The sequence below is a fragment of the Nicotiana sylvestris genome, chromosome 3 (assembly GCF_000393655.2).
Source record: "Nicotiana sylvestris chromosome 3, ASM39365v2, whole genome shotgun sequence".
Lineage (NCBI taxonomy): Eukaryota > Viridiplantae > Streptophyta > Magnoliopsida > Solanales > Solanaceae > Nicotiana > Nicotiana sylvestris.
The window spans coordinates 35,740,393-35,747,174 of record NC_091059.1 but is presented as its reverse complement, the minus strand read 5'-3'; positions in this window follow the sequence as shown (position 1 = coordinate 35,747,174).

The window sequence follows — 6,782 nt, the reverse complement described above, 5'->3', positions numbered from 1 at the left end:
AGCACGTCCATAGTGGCTCACAAGTTACCTACCAATCCCATGTGTCCGCCGGTGAAGCAGAAACTTAGAAAATTCAAACCAGATATGAGCCTGAAAATCAAGGAAGAAGTTACTAAGCAGATCAAAGCCAAAGTCCTCAGGGTGGTTGAGTACCCGACCTGATTAGCCAACATTGTACCAGTTCTGAAGAAAGATCGGAAAGTCAGAGTATGTGTTGACTATCGAGACTTAAACAAAGCAAGTCCCAAGGACGACTACACTACCAAATATACACATTCTAATCTACAATTGCGCCAAGCATGAACTTCAATCCTTTGTAGATTGCTTCGCGGGTTATCACCAGATCTGGATGGATAAAGAAGACGCACAGAAAACAACTTTTATTACATCATAGGGGGTATACTGCTATAAGATGATGCCATTTGGTCTAAAGAATGCTGGGGCTACTTACATGAGAGCCATGACAACCATCTTCCATGATATAATACACAAAGAAATAGAGGTGTATGTGGACGATGTAATTATCAAATCTAAGAGGGCCGCAAATCACATAGTGGACTTGAGAAAGTTCTTTGACAAGTTAAGGAGGTACAACTTGAAACTAAACCCCGCAAAGTGTGCATTCGAGGTTCCCGCAGGAAATTTACTGGGATTCATTGTCAGTCATCAAGGGATCGAGTTGGATCCGTCTAAAGTTAAGGCTATTCAGGAGTTACCGCCGCCTAAGAGAAAAAAGGACGTGATGAGCTTCTTAGGACGTCTCAACTATATCAGTCACTTCATAGCACAATCCACAATTATATGTGAACCCATCTTCAAGATGCTGAGGAAAGATGCCAAAACAAGCTTGACCGAGGACTGTCAGAAAGCTTTCGACAAAATCAAGGAGTACCTGTCCACACAACAGGTCTTGGTCCCACCAGAACCAGGACGACCTTTGCTACTCTATCTATCTGTATTGGATGGAACCTTTGGATGTGTTCTGGGACAACATGACAAGACAGGGAGAAAAGAGCAAGCCATATACTACCTAAGTAAGAAATTTACACCTTACGAAGCATGATATTCACTGTTGGAATGCACATGCTGTTCTTTGACCTTGACGACCTAGAAATTGAGGCATTACTTCTGCGCCTATACCATGTACCTCATATCTAGGATGGACCCCCTGAAGTACATATTTCAGAAACCTATGCCAACCGTGAAGTTAGCCAAGTTGCAGATACTGTTAAGTAAGTTCGATATTGTCTATATAACTCAAAAGGCGGTCAAAGGACAGACATTGGCAGACCATCTTGCTGAAAATCCTGTAGGAGGAGAGTACGAACCTTTAAAAACATATTTTCTTGATGAAGAGGTGTCATTCGTAGGAGAGAACATTACTGAAGTATACGACGGTTGGAGGATGTTTTTTAATGGAGCCGCAAATTTCAAAGGAGTGGGCATTGGAGCAATTTTGGTTCAGAAATAGGTCAACATTATCCGATATCTACTAAACTTAGATTTCCATATACTAACAACATGGTAGAGTATGAAGCCTGCATACTAGGACTCAACATGGCAATCGACATGAGTATTCATGAGCTGCTAGTGATCAGTGATTCAGATTTTCTTGTGCACCAGGTACAAGGTACAAGGAGAGTGGGCCACCAAGAATTCTAAGATATTGCCATATCTACACCATGTACAGGAATTGAGAAAAAGGTTTACGAAGATAGAGTTTTGACATGTTCCTAGAATTCAGAATGAGTTTGCCGATGCATTGGCTACCTTGTCATCTATTATGATACAACATCCAGACAAGAATTTCATTGATCCCATCCCAATGAGAATTCATAATCAACCGGCGTATTGTGCCCACATTGAAGAAGAAATAGATGGAAAACCTTGGTTCCATGACATCAAAGAGTATTTGGCAAAAGGAGAATATCTAGAGCATGCAAACCACACTCAAAAACGCACGCTTCGGAGATTGTCCAATCACTTTTTCCACAATAGAGGAAACTTATACAGAAGAACTCCTGATTTGGGATTGCTAAGATGTATCGACGCAATAGAGGATTCTAAGCTACTTAAGGAGATACATACTCGGACCTGCGGCTTGCATATGAATGGTTTTGACCTGGCCAAGAAGATACTTAGTGCCGGTTACTTTTGGATGACTATAGAGACAGATTGCGTCCTGTATGTCTGCAAATGCTACCAATGTCAAGTGCATGCCGATATGATAAAAGTACCGCCAAATGAGCTCAATGCCACAAGCTCACCTTGGCTATTCGCCGCCAAGGGAATGGATGTCATCGGTCCTATCGAGCCCACTGCTTCAGACGGTCACAGGTTTATTCTAGTAGCTATTGATTACTTCACAAAATGGGTAGAGGCTGCATCTTACAAAGCTGTAACCAAAAAGATCGTCGTAGACTTTGTCAAAGATCGTATTGTTTGACAATTCGTAGTTCCCGAGTCTATTGTCATTGATAATGCCGCCAATATCAACAGTGATCTGATGAAAGCCATATGCAAAACTTTCAAAATCAAGCACAAGAATTCCATAGCCTATAGACCTCAGATGAATGGAGTCATAGAAGCCTCCAACAAAAACATCAAGAAGATACTAAGGAAGATGGTAGAAAACCACAAGCAATGGCACGAGAAGCTACCCTTTGCTTTATTAGGATACCGCACTACAGTTTGTACATCAACCGGGGCAACTCCCTATATGCTGATTTATGGTATCGAAGCTGTCATCCCAACCGAGGTAGAGGTTCCTTCTTTAAGGATCATACATGAAGCCGAACTCATTGATACAGAATGGATAAGGAGTCGTTATGAGCAATTGGCCCTTATAGATGGAAAAAGGATGAATGCAGTATGTCACGGACAACTTTACCAGAACAGAATGTTCAGAGCTTTCTACAAAAGGGTCAAGCCAAGACAGTTTGCACCAGGATAGTTGGTGCTGAAGATGATCTTCCCACATCAAGATGAAGCCAAAGAGAAATTTTCTCTCAACTGGCAAGGTCCTTATATAGTTCACATGGTGCTAATAGGAGGGGCGCTCATACTTGCAGAAATGGACAGAGAAATTTCGCCGAAACCAATCAATTCAGACGTAGTTAAGAGATTATGTTTAGACCGTTTATATTCCTTCATCTGATGTAATTGAGCTACGCTTGAAATGATTCTCATTTAAGAAGGGATACGTAGGTAGCACTGTGGGTTCGGTCATATCTTAATAAAAATTTCATTTCTCTAGAACTAGAAACTGGGGCAAAATTTTGAGGAGGACCCTCAAAATTCTGGAACAAGTCCAGCCAATGCCTTCATATGCTAGATAGTCAGTAATTGGTTATGAAACTGGAATATAATTTTGAGAAGGGTTCTCAAAATTTTGAAGAAGATTCAACAAGTTTCGTTACTTGCAAACGGCCAAAGGATCATCTACCAAACTGGGGCAGCATTTTGAGGAGGACCCTCAAAATTCTAATACTAGAAAGCTACAATGTCTTTGAAATGTGTTACCGTCACTAGTTCGTCTAAAATTACTTGATATTTCGCTATGTTTCTAAAATGACTCTATTTTTATCAATAATTGCATATTTTCAAAAGTTCTATTTTCGTAACAACCAGGTATTACCCAGGGAAACTCAAACAAGGCATCCAGTATAAAGAAGCAAGGCCAGCGGACAAAGGCACGAACCAACCTCCTCCTTTACAAAACTTACAATTTTTGTTTGAACGCAAGCACATATGACATAGAAATAACATTCGCAAATATATACATGAAGGAAAATCACTATCAAATGGGCCACCAGACACTGAATGTATCCCTAGCTAAGAAACATTCTACCATTATCTGCCTTCTATTTGCATGAGACTAAGCCCTGTCCCAAACCTTGCATGAGGCTAAGCGCTGCCTCCATATTTTTATAAGGCTAAGAACTGCCTTCCATTTGCATGGGACTAAGCACTGTCTCGCATCTTGCATGAGGCTAAGCCCTGCCTCCATATTTGTATAAGGCTAAGCACTGCCTTTCATTTGCATGGGACTAAGTACTGTCCCGTATCTTGCATGAGGCTAAGCCCTGCCTCCATATTTGCATAAGGCTAAGCACTACTTTTCATTTGCAAGGGACTAAGCCATGTCCCGCATCTTGCATGAGGCTAAGCCATGCCTCCATATTTTCATAAGGCTAAACACTACCTTCCATTTGCGTGGGACTAAGCCCTGTCCCGCATCTTGCATGAGGCTAAGTCCTACCTCCATATTTGCATAAGGCTAAGCCCTGCCTCCATATTTGCATAAGGCTAAGCACTGCCTTCCATTTGCATGGGACTAACCACTGTCCTATATCTTGCATGAGGCTAAGCCCTACCTCCATATTTGCATAAGGCTAAGCACTGCCTTCCATTTGCATGGGACTAACCCTATCCCGCATCTTACATGAGGCTAAGCTTTGCCCCATATTTGCATAAGGCTAATCTCTGCCTTAATTTGCATGAGACTAAACTCTATCTCCATACATGCATGAGGCTAAACTCTGTCTTTAATTTACATTCTTTCATCGAGACTAAGCGCTGTCTCTCCGGCACTATCTATTTGCTCCTCTTTCGGGCTAAGCTCTGCCCTCAACCTCACAAGACTAAGCCTTGTCTTGTTAAATATCATACTATTGCATTTCATAGGCTGAAATATCTCAAATTTGTCCAAAGGTGTCATAGTCTAAAGGCATCATCCTGATAGCCGGAAGACACCATGTCATGGACTGAGGATCTCTCAAATTTGGATATCATTATTCAAAGGCGTCATGGTTCGAAGGCACTATTTTCATGACCCAAGAACATTATTTCATGGCCTGCGAATCCCTCTCTGAACAATTCATGGCCCAAGACATCATGGTCTAAGGACACCATCTGCACCGTCCAAAGACAACTTTTATGGTCCGAAGGGAATCTGCATCATGTTTAAATTTCTGCACAAATACATGTTCGTAGCATCTCTTTATTTGCAGGTGACCAGTAAGCAACCACTATCCCAGTAGGAGAGACATCGCTCCAGTTCCTTCAACTATCTCAAACTTGACCACTCACCATAAGCATTCTTTCACCCATCCCGAAATTTTGTACCTGTTCTTGTAATGACTTCATCGGTACATTCCACCGATGGATCTGAAACTACACATGGCCTGATTCCTGTAAAATTAGGGATATGTAGGTAGCTCAAAAACCAGAGTCCGGCCTCTATCTTTCAAAACTTCCTATTCGATCAAAATTGGCCATTATTTCTTTACCCGAAAACTCTTTCATCTTTCCTGGGTAAAGAGGGGCAGTTGTTGATACCCAATTTTTCCCTCATATATTTTTAAATATGCATAAATACTTTGAAAATATTGTACATGCATTTCAAACATGCACAAGTATTTTTATAATTTTTCTATAATTTTAAAGGGCTTTAAATCAATTTATTTTTGTATTTTTATTTATACAAATATACAATAATTATTCCTCATATTATTTTTATGATTGTCTAATCACCTAAATTCATTATTTATTCCCAAATAATGTTTAAATAGTTTAATTGCCTTTTTTACAATCACATTTGCATTTTTAGGCTAGAATTGCATATTTTTGCAACAATAGCCTATATATATGCACAATTATATCATCCATATAGAAAATAACTTTTTATATTTAAACAATATTAAGTAAGTGTTTTAAAGCATTTTCATGCACAAATCATATTTTTGTCATTTATAAATTATTTTATAAAATTATTTTATTAAATTAATTGGGCATTTAAAATCTAGCCTCTAGAAAATACTAATTTTTGGACCCAAAAAAACCAGCCCAAATCCGTAACCCAATTTGCCCAAGCCCAAAGGCAATTAAACCTAACCCATACCCTTCTAATCTTGGCCGTTGATATCTGAGATCAACGGTCCACATTGGTTCTTACCATTTTTAACTCTAAACGACCCCTAACCTAAATCATTTCCCCACCATACCCCGCCGTCACTTGTTCCCTCCTCTCTCAAATGCTCTCAACCCAAAACCTAATCTTCAGGCGCCGTCACCGGCTTAGCCCTTCGTTCTACGATGTTTCTCCATTGTCTCAAACCTATATTGGCCTCCTACTTGCTATGGTATCTCCATTTTCTAGATCCTTGAGGAGATTCTCAAGGGTCTAGAGCAAGTCTGCTTTACACCTTTGGGTTTTCTTGCCCATTTCAGGCTATTTGGCTCGACCTTGAATAAGATCTTTCTCATGTTCGTCTTAAATCCATGGTTTCCTAAGTCTATGTTCGTCTCTATTGCTTTTCTAAAACCCTAATTTTTATCCTTTGACCTTCTCAGATCTGTCCAGATCTGAGATAAATCGAACCTATTTCACATGTTTTCACGAAAGTCTTATGGTATTTCAATTGATTCTCCGTTTTTTCCTAAAACTATGATTTACTGAACTCACCTTCTCAAAGCTTTTCTTATTTTCGAGTGTTTAATCGTTGTTCTTATATGTTACTGACGGATTCATGTTAAGATTGTTTGGACCCTAGTCGATTTATGCTAAAGCCCCAATTTTCTTATACTTTTGCTTCGTTTCTAGATTTTTCTGTGTCACTCGTTGCATTGTTTCGTTCTGTGCTTTGACTTTCATGATTTCTCCTTAGTCTAATTCAGTATCTTGTGACTTTTATCCTAGTTCATCTCTACTAGGGTTTTTGAGTCGATCTCTTGGCTAATTTCTGTGTGTTTATGAAATTTTATTTAGCCTACTTGTCTAT